Source organism: Triticum aestivum, chromosome 1D (assembly GCF_018294505.1).
Source record: "Triticum aestivum cultivar Chinese Spring chromosome 1D, IWGSC CS RefSeq v2.1, whole genome shotgun sequence".
NCBI lineage: Eukaryota > Viridiplantae > Streptophyta > Magnoliopsida > Poales > Poaceae > Triticum > Triticum aestivum.
The window spans coordinates 270,608,573-270,623,192 of NC_057796.1; the positions used below are offsets into that span (position 1 = coordinate 270,608,573).

Consider the following 14,620-nt stretch of genomic DNA (forward strand, 5'->3'; position numbering starts at 1 on the left):
ATGCTATCATGGAACGGCATCAACATGCTGGGATAAAAAAATATTGTCCCATTTGGGGCAGGTTATGGTATAAGCATCTCGCAAACTAGAGCTTCTGTCACAACAAGCCTGATGGTTTCGATAGGGAACGTGCCACCTTGGGGAACGAAACGATATCTGTTGCCTCTTTTTACTTTCAATTTTTTTTCTCGTGTCAACATAGAACAACAGGAGTGTTGTGCAATTCTTGGGATTTTTCGGGGTTCGCTTGGACATTTTTATACATTAATTGAGTTTTCTATGCATTCATGTGCATAATTCAAATTTGGACTACATGCACATGCTCCAGTGCATATAAACGGGTTGAAAAATCAAATGTGTGTCGTTGGTTGCAACCTCAGGTCCCATGCAAGAAATGAGAATGAATGTCAAACACCTTTGCCACCGTCGCTCGGCCGCTAACATTGAGATGCATGGTTTTAAAATTCTAGTAAATCGAAAACTCGTCTGAAATTCATGAAACTTGACATGCTATCATGGAACGGCATCAACATGCAGTGGTAAAAATATTGTCCCATTTGGGGCAGGTTGGGGTATAAGCTTCTCACAAACCAGAGCTTCTCGCAACAAGCCTCATGGTTACGGTAGGGAATGTTTCACCTTTCTGGACGAAACGATATCCGTTGCCTCTTCTTGATTTCAATTTTTTCTCTAGTGTCAACATAGAACAACATGAGTGTTGTGTTAAATTTTGGAATTTTTCGGGGTTCGTTTGAACATTTTTATACATTAATTGAGTTTTCAATGCATTTATATGCATACTTTAAATTTGACTTACAGTCACATGCTCTAATCTATCTATCTATACCTATACTAATTTCAGACTCTCTAAAATTACCACGTTAATTAGAAATTATGAGCCGTTCAACTGGTGGGACCGAGTTATTACGGTGGAGATTAACCCATATATTTTTTGCTTAATCACGTACTTAATTCGGCCAAAAAAAAAGTGAAGGCCCACGTTCCTTTCATCATTGCTGTACAAAAAGAAGCCCAACAGGCCTTTCATCACCGTTGTCTAAAAAAAAAGACCTTCATCGGTTGCTAAAAAAAGAAGCCCTCCTCCCGTATCCCTAACCTTGTGACGCCTACCATCGGCCGCCACTTCCCATGGATCGCGCCGCCGCTTCCCATGGATCGTGCCGCCGCTCTGCTCACCAGCGTAGTCGTCACTGCCCACCGCATCCAGCCGCTGTCGCATCTCACCGCCTCCACCGCCCCCATGAATCACCGCCTCCTCTCTCTTGGACCAGCATGCTGCGGTGGATGCTTCCGGTCCCGTTGTGGCGACACGGCTGGTCAAGGGAACGCGGTGAGGCGGATTGTGTCCCGTTCGTTGATCTGCCCCACTTGCTGCTGCTCCTCTCCCATCGACCATCACATCAACATTTACTGCGACACACGACGTTCTCCTCTTCTGCGGCGATGCTTATAAGCGACAATAACGGTGTCCTATTGTGGCCCAACACTCATCGGACCGCTGAGGCACGGAAGTGCCCGGAGAAGATCGCTCTCCGCTTAGCAAATTCCACCGTGTTCTGAATGGCTGCCCGACAAGGTGATTTTCTTCTCTGAATTTCTCTCATGAAACTTGGGTGGCATGGAGCGGGTGTGCTAGGTGGAGTGCCACTGGATTGTTGTGTTAGTGGGGAGAATCTGCTCTCCTGGAACTTGGGTTTGGCAATGAATTGTGCCAATACTACTATCCTTTGGCTTTGCAATGGTGATCTATGCAGTTCTGTTTTTCCAAATCATGGTGGTTTAGTTAGTTTGTTAACAGGTGCTTCAGTTAGGACTAATAATCGAGAGTGGTTGACTGGATTGAATTTCGCAAAGGACAATACAATTTTGTTATAATTGGTGATTTAGTTAGTTCGTAAAAAATAGTTCATAGGATCAACTGCTATTTAGCTTACTACAGTATAGTTGTGTGGATTGTCGGTGATGAATAATGAGATTTCATGAATAATACCCAATGCATTGCTTACTGTTGTCCAGTGTACTACAGTTTAGTATGAAGAACTTGACCTTTGTTTGACAAGAAAATGTCTGTGCTAATTCCCACACGGACTGATTTTCTAGAACCAATTTAGGCTGTGATCATTAGTGCGTCTTCAAAGCTGCTTGACATAACATAACGTTTGATTTTTACTAATCTGAAATCGAGCCTAAGCAATGTTAAGTAGACCTTTGAATTCTTAATAAGGAAATTACACAATTTGATTTGTGTGCTGCAGGATTAGTGTTGTTTAAAGAATTTTTTCTTCAAACCAATCAGGTTGATGATTTTAACTGTCGATGCAGACGCTCTGCCGGATGTTCATCATCAGCGCCAGTCATGGGTTCAGGCTCCTGTGGAACTCATGGCATCAACCATATGAACCTGCATGTATTTGATAGTTTGCTTGATCAGTTTTATGCCTTCCACTACAGCTATGGCTACTACGCAACTTCATTGAGATTTTTTCTATAGGACTTGGATTAGTAATCCCCAACAATACGGTCACGCTTCTTATAATTACTTTCAGGTATAAATACATTAGTGATTTTCTGTATGTTGTACTACTAAACTGTGTGCTATACCAAGCATGACATCTGCGCCTTTTCAGATATGCATGCATTTTTCAAGAGAATTTATCTAATATGTAGTATATAGAAAGGTACCTAAAATGTTAGCTTATATTGCCAACTCTTGAAAGTATACGTGCCTTTTACTTTTTTTGCCATGAACCATGGGATTTCATGAATAATACTCAATGCATTGCTTACTGTTGTCCAGTGTACTACAGTTTAGTATGAAGAACTTGACCTTTGTTTGACAAGAAAATGTCGGCTAATTCCCACACGGACTGACTTTCGAGAACCAATTTAGGTTGTGATCATTAGTGCGTCTTCAAAGCTGCTTGACATAACATAACGTTTGATTTTTACTAATCTGAAATCAAGCCTAAGCAATGTTAAGTAGACCTTTGAATTCTTAATAAGGAAATTACACAATCTGTTCTGTGTGCCGTAGGATTAGTGTTGTTTGAAGACGTTTTTCTTCTTACCAATCAGGTTGATGATTTTAACTGTCGATGCAGACGCTGTGCCGGATGTTCATCATCGGTGCCAGTCATGGGTTCAGGCTCCTGTGGAACTCATGGCATCGACCATATGAACCTTCATGTATTTGATAGTTTGCTCGATCAGTTTTATGCCTTCCGCTACAGCTAAGGCTACTACGCAGCTTCATTGAGATTTTTCTGTAGGACTTGGATTAATAATCTTCAACAATACGGTCATGCTTCTTATAATTACTTTCAGGTATAAATACATTTGTGATTTTCTGTATGTTGTGCTACTAAACTGTGTGCTATACCAAGCATGACATCTGCGCCTTTTCAGATATGCATGGATTTTTCAAGAGAATTTATTTAATATGTAGTATATAGCTAGAAAGCTACCTAAATGTTAGCTTATATTGCCAACTCTTGAAAATATACGGACCTTTTACTTTTTTTGCCGTGAACCTAGGGAGCTTGGGACGGAGTAGGTGTCAATAGTCGGTATATACCAGAACATTTTTTTTATGATTGCTAGAACAATATTTCTGCGATATTGTATATACTAACATAGTGACTGTGGAGTACTAATTCAAAGTATATACTATTGTACTGTATTTTGTCTATATACCATCTATATCAAAGTAGTACGTACACTGCTCTTTGTGCACGGCAGTATGTAGCATACAAAATTAAATCAAATGGGTATATAACATACACTTTGATAAAGTAAGTATATACTTTTTTTCTGGTACAGTATATACAACATTTTTGTAAGGCAATATATAGTACTCTTTAAGTGAACCAGTATACTACTTTTTTTATTCAGTATATACATAATCTTTTAGTCGATATATACTACTCTTTCTGAGTAGGTATATACTACTATTCTTGATATATAAGGCAACCTGCAAATTCCACGCCGCCGCCATTGTCGACTAGAAGGTGGTACCGTCGCATGGATCTACCAGTGCATGCCATGCCAACATTGTTTCTTATTACCACCGTTGTTGACGATATTGGTGGTGCCGTCACATGGATCAATCAGTGCACCCCATGCTGTCGCTTTGTCGACGAGATGGAAATGCCGTCTTATCCATCGATCAGTGCACCTACTTATTAACGTCGCATCGGCTATGTGACTAGCTGCGTCAGTGGCTTTGCACCTCGATCCAGATTAGTTTCATGCAAAGCCTGTCATGTTTGCCTTTTGTGCAGGAATAGGCAAGCACAACAGAAGACCTGATCATAGACACTCATAGTCTGAGGTAAATACTCCTTCGACGCAAGCTGTCACATTGTTTTCTTTTATCTTGAAAACTGTAAATTTATTTAAAAAATTGTGGTAACAAATTTATTAAGTTATTACGTGGGAGAGACCATCAACTAATAATAATATAAAACAAGGGTAGGCTAGGAAAAAGATACATCATTCTTAGAAAATTGTGCTAACAAAGTTGTTAAGTTATTACGTGGGAGAGACTCAACTAATAATATAAAAACAAGGGTAGGCAGTATTATCGGAAAGATTGGACGCTACTTCTTCCTCCAGGCCCGAAAGAGATCACGCTTCTCCACCATCTCTTCCTCTCCTGGTTAGAAAACAACCTCAATCAATTTTCCTTATTTGTAACTTTTTCGGCTGTGCTAATGGAGCTTATACTAAAAACTGTTTTCCTCATCTGCATCAGGTTCATTTTCTTACAATATTTGTTATATGTTTTTCCTTGCAGGTTTATCTTGAATACACAATAACTTTGGATTTGAGATCACTTTGTTTTGTACCATGTGCTTGGATAGTGTTGTGCTCTCCAGGGATGCAATCCCGGCTCTTCTCACTAGAACCTATGGATACCTCATGGAGATTTGTTGGAGCATAATCTTCTAATGTACAACCTATGTATACATATGGACATCGGAGGGAGCATAATTATGATCATCAAGCGAGCTTATAAAAACCTGCTGTCTAAACAGACTACAGCGGCATGAAGGAGGCTAATGTCAGTTGTCAACGTCGTCACTGGTCAAGTTACTAATCAGTTTTTGTATCGACAAAACATGTCCAGGACCCTCTATGGGAGAGTTAACATCTTCAATGGCCTTCCCAATCTCCAGTTACGGCTGATGTTGTTGCTTGATATGCTGGTCCGCCACAATCTCCTGTTCATGGAAGTTCCTTGCCAAGCTGCCATGTCCTGGCAGTTGTAGAGAATTGACTTCTCATGAATTTTCTTCTAACCCTTTTTTCAGTCAGCAGATAGTGCAGATAGTTAGGCGGTGAAACACTTGACAATGAAGATCTTTGTCAACTACTAAAACATTGATGGTTTCTGTTATACTGTATATCTGAATAAACAATTTTACGGGCAATTTTTTTGCATAAGTAAAGGCATGTGAGAACTGCTAATGCTTGAGTGTCGTGGCTGCTGCACTTCTGATTTTCTGTCAATTGTGTGTGAGAACTACTAAATTGTAGATTAAATATATGGCAGAAAATTAGATGGAGGGAGTAGTTTTTTTGTTTATGTTTTTTAATGGTTGTTGGTTCGGACAGCTACTACAACTTTATTATAAAGGATAATCTAGCAGAAAAGTTAATGGAAGATGGTGGTGCCATTACTCCAAATCTTTGTTTTATTCATGTTCTCCTCCAACTGTGTTGTCTATATCTTTTTCTTTTCACACCTATTATTTGTATAAAGTCTATACAATTAAATTATCTATAGTCTGTTTTTGCCTTTTTCCTCATCAACGAGTAATTATGTAGTACCAGACTATTAAACTTCACTGCTAAATATAACGTGTTGGGAGGTGCTTCTTTCGGATGCATATATATAGTAAAAATCTGAAGCATGTATTTCCTTCCGCTATCAGGGAATTCAATTTCACATTGCTTATGGATCCTAAACTTATAGAGCAAGCTTATGTGAAGCTTCTTTTTATGCTAATAGTACTACTTAATTTACCAAATATTCTTCATTCTCCAACCTATCATGTCCGCTTCTTTTCCTTTCTATGCAAGCTTACATGAATAAGCTTGCACTCTATATTCAACAAACCATAATTATCATACTCCAGAGAAATAAGAATGTTATATTCACTCCGATCCTTATTAATTGTCGCTAATTTAGTACAAGTATTGTTTAAGTTTAATCATCTAATGATGTTTCTAATTCTATCAAATTATCTTTTACTCGCCGGATGGTAGAATAGAAGTCGAAAAGATGAGATATGCTTAATTTTTTGCATATGCAAAATATGTTGACAAAGTGTAAGTTGGATTACTGCCTCATGTCGATGGCATTGTCTCTAAACATTTGATAATGTTCTTTTTGGTGATATTCCAAATAAATATTTGGCCATCTTGGTAACAAAACATATTTACGGCTAAAATTACATTGATTCACTTAGACACTCACATGTATGTGTGCTTACCAATGATCCATGTTGCTTTCATGGCTTCTGTAGGGTGTTCCAATATATTTACCTATGTTTTAATTGTTATGTGCAAGCAAGCTATTATAGAAAAGATTAATATATGTTACACCATAGATAATTTTTTTATAGTAATTATGTAGTGAAATATAAAGTGAGAAAATGACGAACTATTAAACTAGCCCGTGCAAATGCACGGGTTCACGACTAGTGCATATAAATTGGTTAAAAATTCAAATATGTGTCCTTGGTTGCATGCTTAGGTCCCATGCAAGAAATGGGAATGAATGTCAAACACCCTGCCCATCACTGGGCCGCAAACATTGAGATACCTGGTTTTTAATTCTAGTAAATCCAAAACGCGTCTGAAATTCATGAAACTTGGCATGCTATCATGGAGCGGCATCAACATGCCGTGGTAATTTTTTGTCCCATTTGGGGCAGGTTTGGGTATAAGCTTCTCACAAACCAGAGCTTCTCAGAACAAGCATGATGGTTTCGGTAGGGAACGTTTCATCTTTCTGGACGAAACGATATCCGTTGCCTCTTCTTGATTTCAATTTTTTCTCTAGTGTCAATATAGAACAACAAGAGTGTTGTGTTAAATTTTGGATTTTTTCGGGGTTCGTTTGGACATTTTTATAAATTAATTGAGTTTTCAATGCATTTATGTGCATAATTCAAATTTGAACTACAGGCACATGCTCTAATGCATATAAATTGGTTGAAAATTCAAATCTGTATTCTTGGTTGCATGTTTAGGTCCCATGCAAGAAATGGGAATGAATGTCAAACACTCTGCCACCGTCAGTCGGCCGCAAACATTGAGATACCTGGTTTTTAAATTCTAGTAAATCCAAAACTCGTCTGAAATTCATGAAACTTGACATGTTATCATGGAGCGGCATCAACATGCCGTGGTAAATTTTTTGTCCCATTTGGAGCAGGTTTGGGTATAAGCTTCTCACAAACCAGAGCTTCTCACAACAAACCTGATGGTTTCGGTAGGGAACGTGCCACCTTTGGGGATGAAACCATATCCGTTGTCTCTTATTGCTTTCAAATTTTTTCTAGTGTCAACATAGAACAACAGGAGTGTTGTGTTAAATTTTGGAATTTTTGGGGTTTGTTTGGACATTTTTATACATTAACTAGGTTTTATAGGCATTTTATGTGCATAATTCAAATTTGAACTACATGCACATGCTCCAGTGCATATAAATTGGTTGAAAAATCAAATCTGTGTCCTTGGGTGCATGCTTCCCATGCAAGGAATGTGAATGAATTTTAAACACCAGGGCACTGTTGATTGCCGGCAAAACGTTGAGATACTTTTTTAAAAAAATTTCTAGTAAATCCAAAACTCGTCTGAAATGCATGAAACTTGGCATGCTATCATGGAATGGCACCCGACATGCCGTGGTATTTTTCATGTCCATTTTGAGATAAGGCGCACTCGAATAACAGCCAACAAAGGCATTTTGAAACAAATAGCTGCCACTCTAACATCGCAAACGTTTTAGATAGAACACCCGCATGTAAACCGACAGCTTCCCTCGTAAGCCAAGGGAAAATGTGCCAAGCAGGATTTGTGCAGCTCTTCATCGCAAACGTTTTAGATAGAACACCTGTATGCAAAGTGAGAGCTATGGTCTTCCATAGTAAGCCAAGGGAAAATTCACCACGTAGGATTTGTGCATCTCTTCAACGCAAACGGTTCAGATTGAATAAGGTATGCAAAGAGAGACTTTGGCGCTAAGCCAAGAGAATATTTGGCAAGCAGGATTTGTACCTCCCTTCAACGCAAACGGTTTTTCCGGATGACCTGTGTGCAACCACGTACAAACAATTTTGTAAGATTTGCATTTATCATATTGGGTATATTGCCATTTGTCAAACTGGAAAGATTGACATTTGTTGATCTAGTAACATTGCCATTTGTCAATCCTTGTAACACTGTGATTTGTCAAAATATGCAGCTAAAAATCACTAGTACTATATAATTTTTGCAACTAAAATTCAGTAATTAAGCATAGATTTCATTCATAGATTAAACAGTCGTTCTTAATTGATACAAACAGTTCAACTCGACAGCTGAATCGACCAAACTTTTCCCCAATTGTTGCCAACCACGTACTGAAATAGCTAGTTCAAGTATATATACTAGCTAATTTTAAGTACGCTATGCAGTTCCACCACATCTATAGTCGGATGAACTGAACAAAATAGCCCCTAAATAGTACTACTACTATGGAGGGGCTTTGTAGTACTTCCAGCAGCCTCTCCTCTGCCGAGCGCGCCTAGTAAGAGGAAGAGGAGGAGGAGGAGCCTACCGACGAGCTGGACAACTGCAGTACAGTGCCTGCCGCTGCTGCACCTTCAGCGACGCTCACCTCGAAGGCCCTCTGCCGCTCTAGACGACTGCTCTCAAAGCGGCCGGACTGCTCGTAGATCTCCTGATTCCTCGCCTCTGCGTCGACGTGTGCTATGGCCATGGCTGCGGTAAGGCTCTTTGCATGCTCGACGAGGCGCTCCTCCTCCTCCTGCGGGAACTCGATGTAGCGCGCCAGGTCGCTGACGCACGTGCGGGCCTCCACCCCCGCATCCCTCCTTCGGGCGGTGGTGGCGGAGCAGGTGATGATCCCGGCGGTCAACGGTGGGCTGGCGGCCACGGCGACCGACGATGGGGTGGCGGCCACGACCAGCACCTCCCGCCTTCGGGCCGCGGTGGCGGAGCCGGTGATGGCCACGGTGGCCGGAAGTGGGGTGACGGCCACGACGGCCACCTCCCGCCTTTGGGCCGCGGCAGCATAGCGGGCGATGGCTCTGGCTTTCGACGGTGGTGTGGCGGCAACGGCGGCCGGCAACAGCTGCTAACAGGCAGCGGCGGTGGAGCGTGTGGTGGGTGTTCCGCGCACACCCAACAGGGACGCTACGCACACTACACTACGCCGGGGACTGCGCCACCGCCGCGGTACAGCCTCCCAACTAGAGCTATCCTCTAATGATGGCAAAGTGGCTGAGCAACGACGACGGACCGGTGCCATTAGCGATTATGGAAGAAGCGGACGAGATAAGCTACAGGGAGGGAGGGGAAAATGCGACGCAGGACTCGCCGGCCGTGAGGGTTTATATAGTAGGCTGGTAAGCATTAGGATTTTGAGGGATTTCACCGAGTCGGGCGGGAAGCTTGCGCGGTTGCGCAGGAATGGGCTCACCACCGTTTGGCCAAAAGAACGCCCTCGCGCGCTGCTCAAGCTTGCGCTCGAAGCCGTCTGCGGCAGCGTGGTGACAAGACGTGCGAGAGGAGGAAGAAATGACACGTACACATACGGTTAATAAAAAACGTTTGTGATTTAATTACCTACTATAACCCCGTCCTGGTTTATAAGTAGGATTTAACTAATAAAATACGAATGCATGTCGCCAAAGATTATATCATTGGATTCGTATTTGAACATAGTTTCTAGTTATATAATTTTTTTTAACATGCATTACCATTTTGTTAGTTAAATTTAAGGTTATATACCAGCAAGTGTTTGCCCACAACACACACGGCTTATTCCATCACAAACAGCTCGGATGGATCAACTCTATGCCACGTATCGCACACACAACTCTAATCTGATTCGTGCTTGATGTCTCTGACATCGCTCACATAGTTCGTCTTATTTGCCACGTATCACTGTGCCGGCCTCTGCTCGCGTCCCTTGGCAAGCTTTCCTCGCCGTTAGGCACGCGACACACCCTGCTCGCGTCCGTCGGCGCGCTCTGCTCGCGTCCGTCGGCGCGCTCAGCTTGTGGACAGCTTTTCCTTGCGTGTTCAACTGCTATATGCATATATATATATATATATATATATATATATATATATATATATGGTTGCTCACCGGAGCGCTCTACTCGCATCCCTCCGTGCGCGCTCTGCCAGCGGTTGGGCCTGTGCACAATCACGTCGGGGGGCCCATATGCATGCGGTTGCGCCGCGCGCATTGCCACATGATGCAGTTACGTGCGACACGATGGAGTTACGCACTGCAAATTACAACTGCCATCAGGGCGTGCCGATATTCCAGGCCGCCCGGCTTCCCCTTTAATTCCCGTGTCCATTATGACCTTAGTCTCGTGATCGCGCCCCACAACACAACAAGCACACCCACGACGACACATAGAGAGGGGATGTCTAGCGGCGCTCCAATGTAGTTCGGCGAGCATAAAGTGGAGACCCACGCGAGGGAGACGGATCTCCCCGTGGTGTACACCATCGACCTGGCCGTGGTGGACGACTACATCAACACCGTTGAGCAGTTGCTTGCTTGAGACAAGTACAAGCTGGTCGGCATCGACCTCCAGTACACCGCCGGTCGTTCCAACATAGATCAGAAGGTTGTCGTTGCCCAGTTGTGCGTGCACCATCATGTCCTCATCTACCACTACTGCATGGCCACAGAGCCTTCCGACCGTTTTGCCAGGTTTGTCAAAGGCATCGACTACAATTTCGCTATGGTGGAAACCACTGACGATGTAAAAGCGCTCAGGGTTACGGGCTTGGCCTGCAAGAACCCTGTCGAAATCCGTGAGCACTACAGGGTCTGGGGCAGCACGAAGAAGGACTCCATGGTTGAACTCGCCTCGGCCATCATCAACCCATACTACAAAAAGATGAAGTAGGATGCCAACAGAACACGTCCCGTACCCTGGCACGGGGCCTGGATGCGGCAACTGGATGAACCTCACCTCAGATTCGCGGCCAAGAGCGTGTACACATGCTACGAGATGCACAAGCGGATCGTTGACATGAGGAAGTGCCTCGTTACCCAAATCGATGAGGCCGAGCAAGCGTCACAAGAAGTAGATGATGATCAGATGATCGTTTATCCTAGTTAATCATGCATGTAATATATAGTTTACTTTGGTGTGTGTGGAAATGTCATGTGTGTAGTAGCCACCTATGTAATTATGCATGTAATAGTTTACTTTGGTGTGTGCAAATGCATGGTTGTAGTAGCCACCTATGTAAGTGGATATTTAATTTGGTTATGCAACCATGTCCTTATAAGAGAGTGTGTGTGTGTGTGTATTGTTGTTGTTCTGTATGCAATCCCATCGCACAACACACGCGTCTTATTAGCAGCAATCGTCTGTGTTATTATCGGTCTTCATAGACATTTCTGATTACATACCTGTTTGCCACATATCACACACATCTTGTTATATTGAACCGTCTCTGTTCTCTTGTCTCAACGCAAACATTTCATCTGAGTGAACCGCATGCCGTATGTCGCACACACCTTGATCTGGCTGACCGTTTCTTTTGTGTTGCCAAATCACAAACAGTTCATCTGAGAGAACCGTATGCTGTATATCGCACACACCTTCATCTGGCTGCCCGTTTCTTTTGTTCCTCCTCATTGCAAACAGTTAACTGAATTGAACTGTATACCCTGCATCGCACACGCAACTAAAATCTGAACCGTGTGTGATGCATCTGTCATCGCAAACATTTTGCACCTTTTTGACAGTTTTTTACACCACCGTTTGCGATTATTGCATCACATGCAGTTTCGTCGAAGGGTCTCTGGTCGTAGTGTTGCGTTAGCAGCATCCTGTAGTAGTGGCTAGATGGCTTCTTCTCTCTCTTTGATCTTCAATATAATGTTCTCCTAGATGTTCTTGGAGTTCTATTCGATGTAATATCTTTTGCGGTGTGTTTGTTGGGATCCGTTGAATTGTGGGTTTATGTTCAGATTATTCATGAGTATTATTTGAGTCTTTTCTGAATTCTTATATGCATGATCATTATAGCTTTGTATTACTCCCCGATCTATTGATTTGGTTTGGCCAACTAGATTGATTTATCTTGCAATGAGAGAGGTGCTTTGTAATTGGTTCAATTTTGCGATGATCTATTTCCCAGTGACAGAAGGGGACAAGATACATATTTGTATTGTTGCTATTAAGGGTAAAACGATGGGGTTTATTCATATTGATTGAGTTTACTTTGTCTACAACATGTCATCTTTCTTAAGGCGTTACTCCGTTCTTTATGAACTTAATACTCTAGATGCATGCTGGATATATAGCGGTCGATGTGTGGAGTAATAGTAGTAGATGCAGGCAGGAGTCGGTTACTTGTCTCGTATGTGATGCCTATATACATGATCATTGCCTTGAATGTCGTTATATCTATGCACTTTTCTTTCAATTGCCCAACACTAATTTATCTATCCACTACATGCTTTTTATTCAAGAGAGGACCCTCTAGTGAAAACTATGGCCCTCAGGTCTATCTTTACCATATATTAAAAATCCAAAAATACTTTGCTGCAATTTATTTACCTTTATTTTATTTTGTGTTTTTGTTTATCTATCTACCGTTATCAGACTTGATCCTTGCAATTAACCGCCAAGGGATTGACAACCCCTTGTTTGCGTTGAGTGCAAGGATTTGTTCTTTTGTGTGTAGGTGCTGTTCACGAGGTCTTGTGTGGTTCTCCTACTGGATTAATAACCTTGGTTCTTAACTAAGGGAAATACTAATCACTACTATGCTGCATCATCCTCTCCTCTTCGGGGAAATCCGAACGCAGCTCACAAGTACCAGGAAGAATTTCTAGCGCTGTTGCCGGGGAGACATCAGCAACACCTATCAAGTACCACACATAAACTTTCATCTCCTTCCACTTACATTATTTGCCATTTGCCTCCTATTTTCATTTCCTCCAGTTCTAAAGCGTTTTGTTTTACGAAAACACAAACATATTTTTCATTTTCCTTTTGTCGTTTGCTTGGTTGGTTGTCTGAAGTTATTACCATGTCTGAGTTTGTTATTGAAAAAAGTGAGGATGGTGAAATTCCTAAAGTTGAAATTCCCATCAATTTGGATGCTAAAACTTTTATGACGGGAAGTGGGAATGTCATAGGAAAAAGCATTATCCAAGAATTCTTTAATTGTATGGGAACTTTGGTTTGTGATGATATTCCAATCCTAAAAAGAACCAAGAGTTACGACGAAGCTTTTTCAGCACTTGTTCTTAAACTTGAAAGAAGATTTATTCGCACTCATCCCACTTTGCAAAGATTGTTTTATGAGTTGCCGGTTATAAACAATCCTAAGGCTAAATAGATAGCCAACCTTATCCTCATGAATGGATTTGATTACATAGTGCGAGAAGCCAGAGAGATTTTTGATTTTACAATATGAACCATGAGCATCCCGTGATAGATGAGATTTTATATAATGAATTTTACTTGTTGAGATATTTATTTTGTGATAACCACACTTTTAATGAGAATACCAAAAAGTAAGTCCCTCCTTTAAACATAATCCAACAAGTTTTCAATGGTATTAATAAATAGGATAATCATCTTAATAATGCTAAAATTTCGATTGATGATGTGTTCCATTTTCTTTGAAAAACCTCCTGGTAAAAACACATGTCTAGACGAGAAGAAGAAATACACTTGAAACTATGCATTACGCCTAGCTAGGGGCATAAAACGTTATCACTTGTTGGGAGGCAACCCAATAGTTATCTTTATTTTTCTTGTTTATTTTCTATTTTTTGTGTGCACACAATTATGCTATTGTTATGGTTATTTTTTGTGTTTTAATTAGTGTTTGTGCCAAGTAAAGCCTTTGGAATGTTTGGTTGATAGTTGATTTGATTCTGTGAAAAAATAGAAACTTTTGCGATCACTCCGTGATTTTTCTAAAATCACTGGAACAGGATTTTGATATGAATTTTTTACACATGAATGATTTATTTTTTCCCAAGTTGTTCTAATTTTTCATTAGAGTTACATAAGTATAGTCATTATTCACATTGCTACACACTGTTCTGTGGCAGATTCTGTTTTCGTTGCATTGTTTGCTTGTTTTAATGAATCTATGGATTGTGTCGGGGGGTATAAGTCATGGTGAAGTTAGAATACAGTAGGTATTATGCAATAATAAAATATTAATGGGTTCACAACAGTACCTAAAGTTTTTGATTTGATTGTTATGCTAATGGATCTTACGAAGGTTTTTGTTGAGTTTTGTGTGCTGAAGTTTTCAAGTTTTAAGCGAGATCACGATGGATGAAGGAATAAAGAGTGGC

General features: G+C 41.2%; 1 long non-coding RNA gene across 2 annotated transcripts; it reads left to right on the plus strand.

Annotated features, from left to right (window-relative positions):
- Positions 1-1,069: 1,069 nt before the first annotated feature.
- Positions 1,070-5,263, plus strand: LOC123181419 (uncharacterized). 2 transcript variants are annotated; one of them, XR_006491726.1, is made up of 3 exons: positions 1,070-1,597; positions 2,344-4,678; positions 4,817-5,263. It is a non-coding gene; the product is annotated as an uncharacterized lncRNA (long non-coding RNA). The 2 variants fall into 2 exon arrangements; XR_006491725.1 differs by lacking the exon at positions 4,817-5,263 and having other exon boundaries at positions 2,344-2,567; positions 3,123-4,789.
- Positions 5,264-14,620: the final 9,357 nt, after the last annotated feature.